Consider the following 20,015-nt stretch of genomic DNA (forward strand, 5'->3'; position numbering starts at 1 on the left):
CCTTCTGGTGCTCAAATTTATGCTGAATTTTTTTTTTTTCAGAGTTGGTGTATAGAGGTACTTTTGAAACTAATGTAAAGTTTCATGTTAACCAGAATGGCTTTTCAAGTCCCAACATTTTATAAGTATTTAATCTTTTGCAGTTATTAAAGCAAATATATATGAAGCAAGATCAGCTATGGCATCAGTGTTCCCCTTGAAATCATACACGTGCAGGTCCAGCACACTGTATTCCCAGCACTCATCCAGTTAACCTGTTGATAATGTGGTTTTTCTTTTCCTGAGTTACCAAAGCATAGGCAAAAAATCTGCAGCGAGATCCAGCTACTTATAGATATTAGTAATATGAGAGTTAGGTATCTTGTCCAGCACCTTGTCTAGCCAGCTCTTTTTGGTTCTTTTGTGAGCTGTCTTTGGTCTTTGGTATCTGGGGCAATGCAGAACACAACATGGGTGGATGATTTTAAATATACTAGCCTAATCTGTGAGCAGATGTCTAGGAGGTCCAAAATTGTCCCATGCCAACCCTGGGGTGAAATTTTTTAGTTGGAGAATTCCTTGGTCACACCAAGAACAAGCTAGAAAAGGTCACTGGTAATTGCATGATAAAAGCTATTAAGAAACTGCCTCTGTCAGTGTGGAAGCTAGAACAGTGCCTAGTAATGCTATTTTCATTTTTCAGCATGTCGAAAAGAGCTAGTCCATCTTCTAGTATAGATGAAACACAGGTCTTTCCACTGACATAGTCAAGAATTCACCTGAAACCCACACAAGTGTGATGGCAGCTGGAGATAGATCCAATAACAGCTTTGGACGGATATGCAGTAATAACAAAAAAGTGATCAAGGTGTGGTTAAAAAGAAATGCAGCTCTATCTCTGGATTATAATGCAATTACTTTATTGGGTAAATGTTGCAATTTTTATTTACAGGAATAAAATTTCCTGTCTCAGTAATTAGAATAACCAAGCACTCACGAACTTGTATTTCTTTTTTAAAGTTAATTCTCAAATTGACAAATACTGTCTGCCTAAATAGTTTTATGATTTAGATGAGAATAACTAGATGTGTTATTCCTTCTGTGAGGATGAACCTCCTTTCAATGTCCTCTCTTTCACTCCTCATGCTTGTTTCCATCTTTCCTTTCTGCAGAGAAGTGTTTGTCACCTCTACCCAGACCTGGCATTTGCTGCCCAACTTGCCTACTTCCTTTCTCTCAGCTTCCAAGTCCTCCTATCACTCACAACACCCTTAGTTAGCAGGGGAAACCTGCTCTATAGCTGCCATTTCTCACAGTTTGCACATGTGCCAGTGAGGATCGCCAAGCCCAGGATTTCCCTGGCCTGCCAAGGAGGCAGGACGAGTTCTGAACTGGGATCAGGAGCCATTTGAAGGGGCTAGAGCACCCTGTGGTACCAGCATATCATCTAGCAACAGCTTTGGCATGATTGTATAGTTTGTTAGGATTCTGATGTAACTTGTATCATGTTGAATTTATGCAGTTTACATCAAGTATAAATAAAGTTATAGTGCATATCCTCTGATATTTAAAGGATATTCTACCATGCAAGCAAGTATTGAAAGTCTGAAATCCTCATTGACACAGAATGTTGCCATAGATACAGCTTTTTCAAATAAGTTTATAGCAAACTGGTGTTCACTTTTTAGACATGTTTTATCTTCTCAGAAACTGAGGATAAGAACCAAACATTTAACCCAGTAGCTTTCTAGCAGATGTAAGCTGGAACTATTCCAGTCCACTTTAACCCCTGGACATAATGTTTACTCACTAGGCAGTTGAATGCCAGCTGTTACAACACGTATAGCTCTGCTCCAGCACACTGCACAAGTAGGTGTATTTATACAAGCTTGACGGATTACTTACAGACAAATAACACACATAAGATGATGCTAATAGACATCTACACTATGGAAACAGAGCAAGGGAAAGGATCCATTTTCAAAAGAAGTCTACAGTTCGCAAAATAAAACCTGCAATTGAATTTCTGATCTACCCATGGAGATGATCATCAGGAGAGTGTCACTTTTGCCCTGTAGTGCTGTTTGAGGTAGTCATGAGCCACATGAAGTGCAGAACTGAAAACTGTTTGTTCTCGTTTTCTTTAGAGTCCTAAATCCTATTTCTCCTTTTAACCCTATATGGTTCCAAGTGCTAAAACAAAATATAAACCAGCATTTTTTGCTGAATTTGTGTGCTTAGTGCTGTTTCAGACAGAGTCTAGCTTTGGTCTTTTTCCCATTTCTCTCTACCCATATGTACACAGCCATCAGTTTCCCATTCAGCCTGACCTACTTGCTAACAGGTAAGTCTGCTGGGATGGAAGCCTGCTTTGCTGCCAACCCTAGTTTCAGACCCTTTCTTTCCAACACAATGTAGCTGGTCATGTACTTGTCTAAAGCTACTCTATAACCAGACATTTTTCCTGCTACTTGAGTTCTGATAGGCTCATTAGATTGTTCTAATTGGTGGATATGTGTAATTAAGTTACATCAATAGGGTCCCCTAAGCCTTTGAAGGAGCCACATTTATCAAGCCCTTCAAAAGTTTTGTTTCTCTGACTAATCTCAGAACTATGTACTCTTTATTCCTGTGCCTGATTTAGTTATTGAATTCCCAGTTTATGGTATTTTCTGTTAAATATGTAGTTTCCCAAAGGCTAGTTGAAATATCTAAGCACTCAGAATGAAAGAAAAGTCTATTGTCAAACTTTTGGTATCCGATTTACGGTAGTTGAAGTTACTCTGGGTCATTATTGTTGTTGGAAGTAGTCTTCCCACGCTGAAGAGAGAATTTTTTACTACAGGGCTGCAATCGGAAAACAGCATTGTCTCATTTGTAGCATGATTAATTTGCGAAAGGGTCCTGATGACATTTGCTATGTATAGGCCTACTTGGGGTGGTGGGAAGCATTGCCTAATACCAAGAGCATAGGATTAAGAGGTTTTAGGATACTCCTTTTATTGTCACAATTGCCATTGCCATGAATCCTTCTGTGAGCATTTCTACCATATTGTCTTTGACTAGCTTCTCCTCAGATGAAATGAGGTCATGAATAGACCTCTTGTATTTCAGAATTGAATTGAAAGGGTTTACATTTATAAAGTGTTTTGAACATGAAATGTACCAAGTAAGGAAAAATACAGCTAGTCCCACTACATTTGTTAAGCCCAAAAATGTGGTTTTCTGTGATTTCACACCTATGTTTATGGGTGAACTGTTACATGGGGGAATAGTTAACCCTACAAGGAAAGAGCAATGTTTTTACTAATGGCAACAGCAAAACGTGAGTATAAGAAAAACCTTAGATGCCTGTAGGAAAAGAGTATTGAGCTAACATTGTTCATCTAGATAGCTAAAGTCAGATGCTGCCTTGCCATACAGTCCTGTCTGTTTTGCCTGAATGACAGAGTAGAAATTTAGGCTGAATTTTGCCCTTTCTGGTAAGATCTCTATAAACACCTCAAAAATAAATTTAAAAACTTCAGGCTGTGGCTTCAATCCACAGCTCCTAGGCAGTAGAGAGTGCACATCAAGAGCACATTCATGCTGGTAGTATTTCCAAGGGATACAGCATGAGGAAGGAATTGTCCATAGAAATCCTGCATATTAGTGAAACACTTTTCCTTGGTTTGGGACTCAAGGGACTCTTTGGGACTCTTTTTTCTGTAAAAAGAGAAGGTAATGTTGTCTGGCCTCAGCATCAGCAGTCAAGGGATTCACTGCAATGAGTTAATTTTGTACTTAGAGTGAAAATTCAGTTTCTTCATTAGTCTGCCAGCTTTTCTCTCCTCCTCTTCAGTGTAGAATGGATTATTTGAGAATTTTTCTTGCATAGAGGTTAGAGCAAATTAATACCAAGTCCTTTAAAGAAGCATAGCATTGCTGTTTGCATATCATTCTGCAGAGGTTTGTGACGTGGTGAGGATAGGTTGTCTTTCAGTTTTCTGACAGTCTGTTTTTAAAAGGCACATGCTAAATTGCAAGCCAAACAGTGCCTGTATTATTGTTTCTGATACCTTTTTAAGTAACATGCAATATTTATAGGCATCAACCAGTCACATAAGTGAGGGCACGTTGTTTGAGGAGGCTGCCTTGAAAGGGTCAGCAGGCAGTGAGCAGCTGTGAACGTGTCAGGGTCAAACACTATTTTTCCTCTATCTTCCTTTCCAGTAGCACTTGTTTATCTTAAGAGAATGGGTGAGAAATGTCCTAAAGACCAGCTGATTTCACAAATTTAGGAATGAGACAGAGGTATTGCCCATGGCCTAAGTTCTGCAGTGATAGGATTCAAGCCCCTTTGTCAGATGGGAAGAAGTCCCTGTCTTTGCTCGCAAATGGAAGCACGTTCACAAAAGCATCTTCCTCACAGGTTCAGATAAAATCAATCCGCTTAGTATTTAAAATTAGTTGTAAGTAGGTCCTTTAAGAAATTCAGCATTCAGTGTCAGAAAGAAAGAGGTTTGCAGGTTCTTCAAAATTGTGAGAGTGTTAAAATTTATTGAAAACTTTCACATAAGCTGATATTACTTTGTAATCAAAATGGTCGAGGGCCCTATAGCTCTCTTCTGCACACTTAGCTGTTCAATATCCTAGTGAGAGAAAATGTTCCTGTCGATTTCTCTGGTCTTAAGGATGGAAATTAAGTACTTTACTGGGTCAGACACTGACCTAGGCTTCATGTGGAAAATAACTTTTAAAATCATTACTCTGCCACATCTGCATGTTGGAAAGTGAAACATACTGCTGCAGATGGTAAGGACTCAGGTTTGGAGAGGTTTCATTGAACAAATGCTAGTTTAACATGCAAGTCCATGTCCACTCTTCTAAGAGTGTGAAAAAACAGTCTTTCTACAGTACATAGGTAAACCAATCTGCTACCCATGTGCTCTGCTAATACTGGCAGCCAGCCAGGGAACAACTCTCAATTAAACAGATTAGGCCAAAGAAAGCATAAATGCAGAATTCAGGCAAATTACCAAAATTGCCCTCATTCAAACATACCTTTCATTTGAAGTCTAGGTATAAGCTGCACTGAAATGTCAAAAGTATGTTTGAAAGACCTTGGCAAGCTTGCACAGGATTCGATAGATGTCAAGAGGCAGCACAATATGAAGCCACTTCACTTGAACACAGGCTGGATGGTTTTGAAATTCATCATATTGAAGCCAGCACTTGTTTTGCGGACCTCCTTAGAATAACCAAATAATACAATGGCTTCTTTCTAAATAAACAAATGGGGCTCACAGGCTGTTAAGGACTCTTTTTATTCGAATACTCAGGCTCAGATCTGATCAGCTGCCTCTGAGCTCAGACAGACTGCTCTCTATGCTGGCTGGCAGGAAGGAGATTTTATCTCTTGTGTGCTTAGGTCCCCATAATTGCATCTCACTCCTGACTCCTTCAAAATAATGAGTGTATCCTCCCCATGGTTTGCAGAATACATGCGGAGGAAATAGTGGAGCTGCAAGCTAACTGGCACAAAAATTCTAACCAGATGATGCAAAAAATGTATGTCAAACTGAGAGCACTTAAGAGATTTTCTTTGTCCAAGAGGACTGTATATAATCCTGTAAATAGCCTCCCCTGGAATCTATTGACCTTATCTTAAGAAAGCTGTTAGTTGTTATTCCAGTCCCATTCTGCCAAGCACTGTTTTAACCTACACAGGAAGATTCCAGGGTGTAATATTCCCCTTTTATTGGCAGGCATATAAAGTATGGTTTAAAAAAAAAAAAAGTGGGGGACAAAAATCCCCAAAAGCAATAAATGACACTTTGGAGGGAGAAAAAAGCTCATAAACCAGCATTTTTTTCCCCAACTTTGTTAAATAAAAAAGGTGATTAAAATACTTCCAGAAACCTGACGCTTGTTTTGCTAAGATTTTCCTTGAAATGATGATGTTTTTTCCCCACTTGTCCTTCCAGGCCTGGAGCATTTACTTCAGCTCCTTCAGAAGTCGCCTGAATAACTCTACTGGAACAAGTTATTTTCAAGCCAGATTTTCAGGTGAAGTATCAGTGAGTCATTAGGAACTATGAACACCTGAACACCTTGTGGTATTGGTTTCCCCATCTCCAGAGGCTTTTCTGCCTCATTAGCACACTCACCTTCAAAAATAACACTTATTTACCAACAGTAATTCACCAAATACCTCTGACAAGAGCAAGTAAAATGATTTTCTCAGATGCTGAGATAAAATCACAGAGCCAGACCTGCAGACTGTTTAAATAAATCTGCTATTTTTAAGCCCAGGGACTAGCATGAATGTTCACCAACTGAAGACTGGGACCCTATATAAATGTCAAAGAAAATTTCCCTAAAAAAAAACAAAGATACACATCAATGGAGTCTGCTATGAAATAACACAGTTGGGATAAAGCTTCATCCTAAAATCTGTGCTCAGACTGTTGCCAAACATGCCCAAGATGCTATACCTGCTGTCAGTTGCTGACTACATTCATCCTAGTCTTTGGAGTTATTGCCACCTTCACCTTGCCTTGCTTATGTTTTTTGCATCCTCACTATAGCAGTTTTTAATATGATATTTTATGAACAATTCTGCTCTTTCTAGAAGACTCACTTCAGAAGCAGAATACTTTCAATGGAAGAGAAAATAGTATGAAGAAAATAACCTTACAGTGCCTCAAGACCTTATATTCCTCCTTCTTCATGTTCCTGCAACAAAGTCACCTTCTGTCAGCCTGGGTTGTTACAAGGGATAAGCAGCTCATGTCAGTTTCAGGTTACCTCTGCTGTGACATCTTCATTACAAATCCATATATCCTAACAGGGTTAGTAACTAGTTTTACAGCTTACTTATATTTTGGACACTGGGGAATGATTCTGCACTAGCATCAGACAACCTTATTTCCTGTTCTTGTCTGACTACAAAGTTTCCATTAAGATCAACTCTTTTTTTTTAATTAAAATGGTTCAGATAACTAATTCTCAGAATTGACTACTAGTTCTTGCTTAATCTAGGAGAACATTTTTTTCTCAACTCCAAGGTATCTCAGCAGTCTTAACCTCTGTCTTATTACAAAATATAAGGTTAAAACTGTGTACTCTGAACTGTCCTTGGGGGAGATACGAGCACTGGACTGTGAAACAGTACACAACAAAGACAGAGATATGGGAAGAGTGTGTGTACATTGAAATAGGTATCTTCACTGCTCCATTTTCAGAAAACTTACTTTGAAACTGGATTGCAAAATTCAAACAAGGTCTATAGAAGAAGCAACTGCTTGGTATCTTAGTGGATTGATAGTGAAACTATACACTCAGGCATTTTCACTTCCACAACTTATACTGAAGAAGAGCTGGGGGCATCTAAGCAAGAAGAGAATTCAGTGTTATATATTTCCACAGTGTCTGACTTCCTAAACTTGTTTTACTGGAAATCTTGTTTTGCCAAACCTGTTTTTCTTTGGTTTTTGAGTATGAATATCTTTTTTTTTTCAATTCTCTCACCATTGCAGTTACAAAAAGGGGTTTTCCTGGTTTTTTTAGATTTTCTTCACCTGTCTTCCAAAGTGTTGCTTTGTGTTTGATGGCTCTCTGTTAAAGCCTCAGTTTTTTATTCTCTCGAGCTAACTAGCCAACTGCTTCTAGGAAAGAATGAATAATTGTTGTGAAAATGTGGGGACATTAGGCATGCTCTAACTTTCAGTGTACAGCCAAGTGGTTATTTGGCTTCTTGCCTTTGGACTGATTTGCTGCAGTCTTCTGTCAACTTTAACTTTATATTTACTAGGCAGTGAGAGAGCCACAGACCAGTTTGAATATGTGCAAAAGTTGGACCAAAGAACGTTCCATTACAAGTACCAGAATAGCTACAGTACACATGTCACTACCCTAAATACCTACTCCTGAGAAGAAACCTTATCACTTTTTGTAGGTGAAGACCTGGAACCTGGGACAAATGACTGCTATCAATGAGACAATCCTGCTATCAGGCAGGGATTTGCGTAAGGAGTGAGACGTGACCCCCATATCTGTGGTGGCAATGCAACATAATTTGCATTGGAGATGGGATTTATCCGAGTCCTTGTATCTGCTTTCACTGTATGAGACAAATATGTTCAATAGTGAGCTTCAATTTTCCAAAATATCTAGTAGCAGCTGTTACACCTGCTATGGAAAGTCCTTCCCAGCCTGTCAGGGACAGCAGTGTCCTGTCTGGAGCACCCAGAACTCCATCAGCACTCCAAAACTGTGCCCAAGTTTGCTTAAAAAACATCTTTCCCTCTGGTTACAGATTGCTTTCATTGCCTAAAGAGAATCTTCCTTCCATCGTGGTATTTTTCCAGTGGACTTGCTGCAGAAAGATTCATTCTTTCAACGGAGTATTCAATCTTCCCCAGTTTTTTTCACTGTTAGGCTTTGGCTATTCTTATGATATTTTAGCATGTTTTCAAAGTAGATATTTGCTTCAAAATACCTGGCTGCCTCAAGGGTTTCTGCAGATCATCAAATATTTAAATGTTTTCCCAAAACATTTGTATTTTGTTTACATTCTTTTGTTCCTTCCTATTTTTTTCCTAATAATATTGAGTTCAGATATCATTGTAAGTCTTATCTATGGATTTGTAGTACAATATAGTAAGTACTATATTTGAAAGAAAATATTTTCACTGTACCGTATCTTTTATCATTATATTGTATATATTGCTTCAGCTTCTTTAGAGATTACATTCTTTCATACCACTCTTTTATTATTTGAGTTTTTGAAGATCATGCTATAAAACTTTAACCCTCAATTATCCTTGTCTCAAGCTGAACTAATTCAGCTGGTGTTCTCCTTTAATGCTTACTCAGCTTTGTACATGGGCAAGATGACTTAAAGTAAAAAGTAGGTTCATGTGAACATATTTGGTCCAAAGTAGTAAAGAAAATATTAGAGACCATTAGGAAAAGAATAGGAAATAACCCAGGAAATATCATTATGTCACTAAACATCGGCTTTCGTACACCTACCTCTGGAGTACTACCTTCAGTTCTGGTTACCACACTTGAAAAAAGAATGGCCTCATTCGCAAAGACAAAGAAAAGGGCATAATGGTTGATGGAAGTAAAAGACAAATTCCATGAGGAAAGAGCAGTAAAAGACTTGGATAAAGGGGAAAAATGACAGAGATTTTGACAGAGGAAGAAAATAACAAAATCATAATCCTTAACCCTCGGACTGGAAATAAGATTTTCAGACAGGAGCTTTAAAATGAACTGAAGGAGTCCTTTCTCAAACAACTCCTACATAAACTTTGAACTTATTGCCACAAGGTGACATGGAAGCTGAATTTCTGAGTGGGTTCATAGAGTGATTTGACAATTCCATGGAGGCTGATGTCAGGTGAAATGAAAACACCTAACTTTAGGTCTGCATTATCTTTCCACTCATTTTTCTAAAAAAATGTACTTCTTGTCACTGGTGGACAAACTTGTTTTAAGGGACTCAAGCCACCATTTTCTTTACCACTTATCTGGTGACATTATTCCATAGTGTAAAACAGACAAAAAAGCCCAATTGAAAAGCTCACCATAAAAACACTCAGGATGAATAAAATAGTCCACCCTAATTTTGCTACCATGGTCTTATTATTGATTTTCTTCCTTTTAAAAAAGGATTGTGAGACTGTCATGGTTTGAGCAGTAGCAGTCATTTTTCTCCTTCTTGTAGCTGGTGCAGGGCTGTGTTTTGACTTCTGGGCTGGGAACAGTTGCTTGATAGCGAGCATGTTTTGAGGGTGTTTTTGTTTAAGGCCTTTTATGAGCACGTGCTCTGCCAGGAAGGAGGGGAGGCCGGGAGGAAGGAGAGACAGGTCACCTGACCCAGGCTAGCCAATGAGGTATTCCATACCATAGCACGTAATGCCCAGGGTGCAACTGGGAGAGAGAGAGCAGGAGGGGTGGAGCTCTAGAGGGAAATGGAGGAGGGAGCACATGGTGCTCGGCCAGGCAGGGTGGAGTGAGTTATGGGTCGGTGGCTGGTGGAGTGTTGTATTCTTTTCACTTGCTGTTTGCTGTATCATTATTATTTGTAGTGGTAATGGCAGTGGTGATTCTGTGTTATGCCTTAGCTATTAAACCATTCTTATCTCAATCCATGGGGGCTACATTCTTTGGATTCTCTTTCCTAACTCTCCGGGAGTTGGGGAACTTGGTTTAAACCACGACAGAGACCCTTCATTTGCAGCAGTTCCACAGCTTGTATCATTCCTGACTTTGAAGGTATGCCATCACGAAGACCGAATTTTGCTGTCAGTTCCACCAACTGGAATCCAGGCTAAGTCCATGGGCTCTATTGCTGCTGTTCCACATTACACTGTTCAGCTGATTCAGCTACAAATATGTGAAGTTTTTCTGAACCTAGATCACTGCTTAAGTAATGGAAGGCTCAGGAAAAGGTTGATGATTTTGCAGCAGCAGCAGTAAAAACCTCATTGATTTTCCTCAATATGTGAACAAGTCTCAAAAAAAAAAAAAGAGAAAAAAACCCCCACAACAACCCCCCCAAAATATAGTTCTATAGTTTCTATAGTTTGAATTACTTTTGCAGTTAGGTGGGAGAAAAATGTAATAGAAACCTTATATTTCCTTGGGGGGTTCTTTCTGTTTTGGCCAAAGCAACAAACTCCACTAGGTATTTGTGAGACTTTTTGATCTGTTTTCACATACTTCTCTCTGAGGAAAGCAGCCACAAAATCTAACTGTTATTCATCATTTGTGCTATGAGTGTATCCAAAGTACAGCTAAGACTAGGTACCTAACACAAGTACCACATGTACAAAGAACAGCAAGAAGTATTTCTTGCTGCAAAGGAACAAGAATATATTTGCTTAAGTACTGTAGAAACCCCAGCTGCTATCTTTCATTGTTTTTTTGGGCACTTACATAACATCATCTACAACCCTTTCTGGCTTGGTCTGTGTCACTTGACTAGAAGATATGTCCGTGAATGGATAGGAATATGGGTTTGCAACCAAAGTGTTTACATCTACTTAATGAGTATGAATATGAGAAGAAATATGACAATAAGATAATTTAGAAATATTAAAGGAAACATTCACCATACTTTATGTTGATAGTATTATACTCAACATTATACTCAATGTTCAGTGTTTCAATGATGTAACTTTTTAACCTGAGAATTTATTATTCAGGAACAGTGACCACTGTAATGCAGAAACTGTGGTAAGCATAGGAAGTAGTCTAAGTATTCTTTTTTATTTTTCTATTTTTCTCACTTCAATATGAAGGGTCACTCAATAATAAATTCCACAGGTTTCTACTACTTTAACCTTGACGTAGGGCAAGTTGGTATGCCCCTCTCTCTGATAAATAAGGTAATCTCTCTTTCCCTTACAGACTTTGAGACAGAATTTTATTCACTAAACACAGTTAAATTATGGCACTGTACAACCTTCAGCCACTCAGTGAAACTGAACCTATTTAGGAGTTTGGCAAGGGCTAAGAACATTCCTGGGGTACAGTGAGACCAGCATCACTGATGCTGTTCTGTCTTTGTCCCTTCCACTCTGGAAGTTACTAGCACAATAATCAGGAGGTTTTGACTATATGATAATTTTTTGGAGAAGCACCACACATGAGGTATGTACTCAGGACAGGAAACCTGCCCATGCCCTCTGGTGAGCTGCTGTAGCCTTCACATTTCCACAAAGGCTGCCAAGTGTCTCCCCAGATTATACAAATCGTCAACACTGATAACATTTTCCTTCTTGAGTTACAAGTTCTGCTCATAACATCCCTACAGTCTGTCCCCTGGCTTGCTGCAGTTCACTGCTGCTGTCTCTCTGCATGTTTGTCCATTGCCTGATTCTCAGAGTCAGTATTGGCAGTTTTATTACAACAGCCGCTACGTTTGATATACTTTTGCTAAAAACTGCAGCTGCCAGACTCTGGTGAATCCATATAATCTCTGCTTTCACTTGTTAGCAAAAAAGCATTTGTATCCTTCATGGCTGCAGAGAAAACTGTGGAAACACAAAACAAGTGAATCTGAAAAGCTTAGGAACTACAATGCAACTAAAAGGGGACTTAAAAAAAACGAACACAAAAACCAAACCAAAACACACACACACAAAACTAAAAAACATACAAAACAAAGAAACAAACAGACAATAACAAATGTCATCCCCAGAAAGCAACGAAACAGAACAAACCCAAACCAAGTTATTACATTTAAAACAGTATCATGGCCATTTTTATTCCAGCTCTCCCTCATGGTTTTGGTATGCAGTATACTTAGAGCTTTGAGCATATGCTGAGTACAACTCTCTGTAATTATGCTAATCCAGAAAATCAGATCAGAATAAAAATCCCTCCCTCCTCCAGTGCACTGTATGGTTTCTTCATTTGATGCAATATGAGGGAGTAACATTGCCTAAACATAAACCAGTTTCTAGCTGATCTTTCTTTCTAGAAGAGTGGAAGAAAATGGCTGTATTATTTGCTGTAACACAGAAATTGCCAAATAGCTAGTTGAATTAAAAATAAGTTTTAAAGAGCCAGACAAAGATGCCTGAGGGTTTAAAAAGCAAGAGGGTACATGCCAAGGGCCATAAGGTCTGACAACCCTTGCATCCAGAATTAAACAATTTTTGATTAATTTTTTCATCTGTTATTTTCACTTGTGTGAATAGTAATGCAGCTGACATTGAAAGTCCAGATTGTAACATTGTAATTTTTCGAGACAAGCCAACTTCAAAAGACTTGCTGGGAGATGATGAAAGGATGCAGCAAACTTACAAGGAGTCAGCCTCCAACTTCATCATTCAAATAAAATAATAATTGGTTCTGGAGATCTCTTTCACTCATGACTCACTGTGCCCAAGTCCTGCACATTTATCCCAGATAGAGAGGTAGTACTGCATGGGGCCCCTTCACAGCTCTGCAGGTCCTGCTCAAGGTAATGAAAGGGCTTCTAGCAGCATCTGGTATCAGTTTCTCCATTGCCGTGGCAAACTGCTGGTGTTATAATCAAGTCTCCATGCCATTTGTTTTTTTCTTCCTTTGTAGTCCTTGTGAGAGGTTTCTCTCTCCGATTTTTGATTTACTGTTGGGTTATTTCTTTGTAGTTTTGTGGTAATTTCTGACAAATGGCAGAACACTTTGAAGTTCACTCTTCAGAAACAGAGAGAACAAAGTTCTGTTGATTCTGGATCAACCCAAAAGAAGAATGATATGGCAATAAATACAGAGGGATGCAAAATTTCACTGGGAGCTGAGTCTTATGTATCTGCTGTCTGTCCCTAAGCAAGGGCACATCAGTTCCAGGTATCATCATTTTGTCAGTCAGGTCAAAGGCTTTGGCTCCTGTTTTCTGGCTCAAGAGCTCCCTCCACTTATGTGCATGAATCTGGGAGTTTATCTGCAAATGAAGCCTGTGCCAATGTTCTGATAGAAGTTTCTCCTAGCTGGGCTGGATCCATGATAAATATGTGTCTCTTTCACTCTTTATTTCCTTTGATTTGGTGTTTCAGAGCAAAGGTGCTGCAGACACCACCACAGTACAGTATTCATATAAACTCTGCCAATGAAAGTTTGTTCTGAAACCTGGAAGACTGTGTGGGAATGGTGTACTGTGTTCACCACATTATCCTCCATTTGACTAGGAAAGGACCATCTTGTACAGCTACTTGTAAACCATCTCGGACAGCACCAGTAGCAGCCTTACTCCGAAGTCCTTGTCCTTGTCCTTACTCCGAAATCCATGTTTAGAAGATGTAATAGCTGTTGAACAAAGACCTGGCAATTTTGAAACATCTTCTGCTCAAGGAAATGCTATCAGGCCCTTTATGTTATGCTTGTCCTCCCTCTTCTTGTAATAAGGAAGGGGGGAAGAAAGGAAATGCCTGTGGAGTCTTTTTCATAATGATACAACTACTGAGCATCTAGAGGAATTGCCACACAGCAAGCTTCAATCAAATAAGAGGTTGTTTTTCATACAATGCAGACTCAACTAGCAGAGACTTTAAATGATAAATGTAGAGGACAAATGGTCACTAAACAATCTCCAGTTCAGAAAGCTGTCCTCTACTGAGGCTTGGAGTCTCTAAAATAAAGTTTCCATCAACCATCATGTTAAAGTATTCACACTGCAGGAAGCCAAGGGATGTTGCTTATTCTTGAGCATCATCACCAAACTCTGAAGCAGTTGTTAAAAGCGGTTCAGCCTGCCTACCCCCAAACAACTCAGAACACTCCTCAAAGGCTTTCTGCCCCTTGCTGCGTGCCAGCCTGCAAATAAGCAAGAAGCCATTCACCTCCCTTTCAGTGGCTGGAGTACAAGGTACAGAAATATCCTCCCTTTTGGAGCTGGTTCAAGAGGAGGCCCTTCATATGTAGGAATTAATACATTGAAAGGACTGTTATCTTTGCAGGACTTTTTTCTTAATTGAATAATTTAATTTACAGTGTTCCCAGCTGCCTGGAATGCAGTTATTCTGTGAGTTTGCCTGTAGGAACACTGAGGATTTATGTAGCCTTCTCAGCAATAAGAAGGGAATTGCATTGCTTTGATCTTTTTCTTGGTTTTGTGGGGTTTTTTTATTTTACAGTAGGTGACAATATGCAAGACAGTATATCCTACATTCAGAGAGGCAATCACTTTTCTTGAGTTTATTTGCAGATTGTATCTTCTTCTGTTTCAGTAGATGACAAAAATTGTTTTGTTTCTCTTTGTTGTACAATCAATTGACCAATGTAAAATCATGAAATGCCTTTTTAGAGAACAAAAGGTAGCCTGTTTCCCACTGATAAAATAGCTGGTTTAGCACCTGTAAATCTGTTTTGCATTTAGTGGAAAACTTTATTCCATGCTGATAACAGGATCAGAAAATGGGCTCTGACAGCATGTTGTGATTTTACAGTATCCAGGGGTAAAACTCCAGCTAATTATGAGCACATGGCTTTCAAGAGCCATACTTTCATATTTAACTCCATAAATCTCGCTAAGTGAAATCCAAACCTATGTCTACAGCATTTGCTAATCATTAGGTTATTAATTGTTTTTGCTTCTTTATTCATACAAGCTGGGAGTGTTTGGAGTTTTGTTTTTAAAGGCTGCAAAACAAAAAAAAAAAAAGGAAGTACTTTCTTTCCCCCCTGTAACTTCACAGGAGGTGTTTCTGCTGAACTGCTGAAGCTAAAAAACCTATTCACCTACTAAACAAAACCCTCTGTAGAAGAATTTTTCAGCACTGCAATTCAAATGGTGTCTAGTTTCAGCCTAGAATACCAAGGTCATAATTTTAGGCCATAGATGGCTCTCCCAGATGTCTTTGGTCAAGTTAATCACAGTTTGCCTGAAGCTTGTGCTTTCAGGTAATCCATCAAGGCAGAATTGTAAATCAAAACCTTCTTCCAGCTCAATAAGTAGCATATTTTTAGTTTGGGTTAAGACTGACATTGGACAGGAACTTAAACTGGTTTAGAATATTAGGTAATATTACTGGTTACTCTCATTTGCCACACTTTTAGAAAAACATGTTTTGATAATTGTCAAAAAGTTCCTTGTGGATTTTTTTTTACCCTATTTTAACATCAGGTAGGAATTGCTCAATAGTGTTTTTAAGGTCTTGGCCGGCATTAATACTCATTGTTTAAGCTACCCACTGCTTTACTCCACTCTAGACAAAAGTATCATATCTTGACCTGATGCTTCCATCACAACGTACCTCAGCCACACAGTGTTTTGATTAACTGAGTGTGCAAGATTTGTGGTTATGTATAGAAGGCCAAATCCTGAAGTGGGATAAAAATATGTCTCAGAATGAAATGGGGGAGTTGTCACAGAACATCCACTACCCCTGCCCGTGTTCAAGGAGGGTTACAAGGCAAAGGGGTGGGGGTGGTGGGAAAAGCTATGGGCACATATAAAACAGAGAAATCATGAGATGCTAGAAAAGACATCTCCCCTAAGCCATTCCAGTGGATAGATCTGTGAGAATACACATGCTCACCCTCATTTGTTGCTGTCTTTGGGATCTGTTGTACCTTTGGTCTTCTGATGAAAGCAGACATAACTCTTGGCCTGAAAAGTAAAATACTTTGTCTGCACCAGAAGTTAGCTTGAATGAGAATTAAAACCACCAGACTTTCAATACAGCAGAGCAGTGCTGCTCCATGGTTTACGTCAAGAGTAAGGAATATTGAATCTACTCGAAACTGACATGGGAAAAAGAGAAGGCAAAGAGAGGTAGGGGGTCATGACGCCGACACAGATTTTAAGTAGATGGAAAGCAATTGCACAGACTGAAATTTGGCCAGATGCAAGAATGCTGAATACAGCAGGCTTGTGGCATGTGCCATGGATACCTTAGTATCCAGCTATGCTGTGACCTTGGTTTTGCTGCCAGAAGGCAGCAGCAGTTTGTGATGTGCCCTGTTCCCATTTTCAGTAGACTATCAAGTGTGTTTAATCAATGGTATAACTCTATAGATACATACATACCTACATTGAGCACATTTAACAAATTAATGCAAGAAGCATAGAGAGAGCTGCAACTCCAAGACTTCAGATTCACTTTGAACTATATTTACCGCATGCGCTGTCAACAGTTTCCCTGCCAAAGCCATAAACTATCTCAGCAGAATAGACTAAATACACCTCTCCACAGAAGACATGAGTCTCCCATTTGGATTTCTCAGCTGTAATACAGAGGGACAAAGGCTTAGTCAGTGTAAATCAGCATAGCTCCACGGCAGCCAGGGAAGCACACGATTCATATTAGCTGGCCCCCAGGGAAAAGACCAGAACTAAGGGTAGAAGACAAAAGGTAAACTTTGTGAAAACCTTTCTGAAACCTCTTAATAACAACATAGCATCCAAGCTCCCATTCAATGCCAAAATCTTTCTGCCGGAGATTAAAGTGACAGCTTCAAAAAACCCAGGAAGATACAGAAATGCAAACTTCAGATAAATGAAATTATTCGTTTATAGACTAATTAATGCCATTGTTTGTTTAATCTCCAAATTCCATCATGTGCCACAGGAGTGCTGAGCTTTTATAGATTGGGGCAGTGCAAAACACATTCCATATCCAAGAAAACCTTGCCAAAATCCCTGGCAATGCATCTTTTCTTTTTCTTTCCCCCCTCTCCCCTCTAATCCTTGTTTTGCTCTTGGTATTCATGGTAACAGTAACAGCTGTTGAACATGGCTTCAGGCTGCCTGACTCCCTTGGGAGAATTTATGTGTTTTTCTACTTCCTTTCCTTATTAGGAGGCAGGAATCTGTGACACCTATTAGAACAAGTATGCATAAAGGGTAATGACTGTGCAATTTATTAGTGGTCTGTTCTCCTTCAAGCAAGCCATCAACCATAAGCACACAGTGTGTGCCAGGGATCATGACTAAGTACAGTCTTGCTGTGCAGCAGGTGGGCAGCAGCAGAGCTCCACTGCAGGGAGAAGTGTGGCAGGGGAGGTCAAATGCTGGTCTGCTTAAATAAACTTCTTAATTGAATATCAGTGAAGAGAAAACAGGAGGGATGGTGTTATTAAAATTTTAGCTTGAAGCCCCAGGTGAGGAAGGCAAATATCAGAGAGCCAAGTCCTGTAATTTTGTGCCAAATCATTAAATTTCACTGACAGTCTCAGTGCCATTGGTGCTGCAGAGCCCCATAAGCAATTTTCAGAGGGTGATGTGGCTGCAGAAGGCTGTCCGGTAAAAGTAAGTGACATAATGAGAGCTCAGTGAGTTCTGATATGTGATATAGTCATCCTGAGGTATTTCAATCATGTTATCATATTCACTCTTCCTTAACAAAACAAAACTTTTCCAAAAGTGAAAGTTAGGAGTTCTGGTCTAGAAACTAATCACAGATGACAGTGATTGGCATTTTGGAAGAATGGAGAAGTCAGCAGACTCCACCTCATTTTTAAAAATGAGGAACCTTGATTTATATTCCTCATGCTGGAGATTTGAATGCAAGGGGTTGGCTTTGCCCAAGTTTGGGAGCATTCACATATGGCTTTTATCCTGGACCCATCTCTAATCTTGCAAGCCACATCTGGCCATTGCTTAGAGGCACTGTTCTTTCCAGTCCTGTGGGACATTAAGGCAGTTCAGTCAAAAAAGGTGAGAATCCTGGTTTTATTTAAACGTGACATGGCTTGGGTATTTGTAAGTATATTGCAGTCCCTTGAACAAACAGATGATTTTATTGGATGCTGCCCTGGCTGTGTCATCTAACAGAAATGCAGACATGGAGGAAATAAAAAGCAGAGATGCACATCCACATCTCCAAGAACCAGACCAGTCATGTGACAGCAATATTAGCAAAAGCAATTAACTTCTGTAGCAAGATTCAGCCTAACCAGTCTCAATCTGTTATTCCAATAAATGTCACACCCATTTTACATCACTATAGAGCAGCAGGCAAAATAATTGCCCTGAATTGCTGACAAGTGCAGGCTCAACCACATTGACTCCACCAAGTAAGATACATCAGAGAGAACAGCAGGACACTGCTTGTATTTTATTGGGTTAGATATTCTACCAGAAAATCTGCATTAATTAATATAATAATATGTTAATATGACTTGAGTGTTTAATTACCTATCTCATTAGTAAGCAGCTAAAAAATCTTGCATACAAGGACAAAATTTCAAGCTAAACAGAGTATCTTCTCACTCATCCTGACATCTACCTAGTTTGCTGCTGTGCAGTCCATATACAGGCAAAATGAGAACGGTGATGACAATATACCTGAAAACTTAGATTCTTTAAACTTTTTCTTTTTTTTAAGAGTGGTCTCTTGTAAAATACTGCAATGAAAATATATTAAAGTCAGAAAATGAAGATTTAAAAATCCTGTTGAATAAAGGCAAACACAATGAAACGGGAAGGAAAGAGGGGCTTGGGAAATCCAGTGCTGATGAAAACCAAGCACATATAGCACAGAATTTTGCCTTTTTTTTTTTTTTTCAGATTGCTCATACAAACATACAACATGCATCAGGGCTACACAATACCTCTTTGATCGGGATTCTCAGTGATTAAATCTTGGTCTTCAAGCTAGCAGCTAAACCTGTAGGCAGCAGGAACAATGTCACTTTTTGATCTAATTAAGAGTTTGGGTGCCTCAACACAGGTAAAGCAGACAGGGGCCACAGAGATGAATAAAAATGTATGCAATGCATTAACAAGAATAACAGCCCTTTCTTGTAACTGGATAGAAAGGAACTTATGTAGTTCCATCATATGATGTCTATATTATTGCAGCTTCAGAGTATCCCAGCAGGGCAGTACTAACTCTGCTCTTTTAGGAGCAGTGAGATTTAGGGTGCATAGACTCTTCATGACTTCTGCACCAGCCCTTGCATGTCTATGCGCAGTGTCACTTTTCAAAAGGCTGGTGAGATATATGGATTCAGGCACCATGTAGAATATACAGGGAAATGTGCATGTGTTCTGTCCTTCCATTCCATGCTTTCTACATGGGGTATCTTGCTTTAAGGCAAAACCTAGCACAGATGATATGCTTTGCTTGGTAGGTGTTGCCAAAATACCCCTTTCTCTTACTTACACTTCAGAGGTTGCACTGTATGTGGCTTTGTTTTGCACTACAGCTATTACAGTAAAGTGTGATAATTATCAAAATGTCTCTGCATGCTTAAGTGAGTGAATGATGGAGGAAGGAAAAGTAGGGCAGTGAGTGATGTTCAATTTCCACCATTGCAAGTGAGGGCAAGGCACAGCTCTCTCTCTCTGTTAGAAGGTTTTTTAATTTCTCTGGATGACTTTCCTGCATGGAAGTGGGTATTACCTCAGCCACTGATGTTTATCCTGACAACAATACTGTCATCTGGAACCATTTTGAAAGTATCCTACACCAATCCAAACACCACTGAAAGTCAGTTCTCTTGATCAAGTCCTTCTCACTCAATCAACCCAGGCACACTAGCAGCATCTCTGTCAGACACAAATGTGGATAGCTGGTAATGAATGACTATAAAACTTTTCCATGTAT

Source organism: Melopsittacus undulatus, chromosome Z (assembly GCF_012275295.1).
Source record: "Melopsittacus undulatus isolate bMelUnd1 chromosome Z, bMelUnd1.mat.Z, whole genome shotgun sequence".
Classification (NCBI taxonomy): domain Eukaryota; kingdom Metazoa; phylum Chordata; class Aves; order Psittaciformes; family Psittaculidae; genus Melopsittacus; species Melopsittacus undulatus.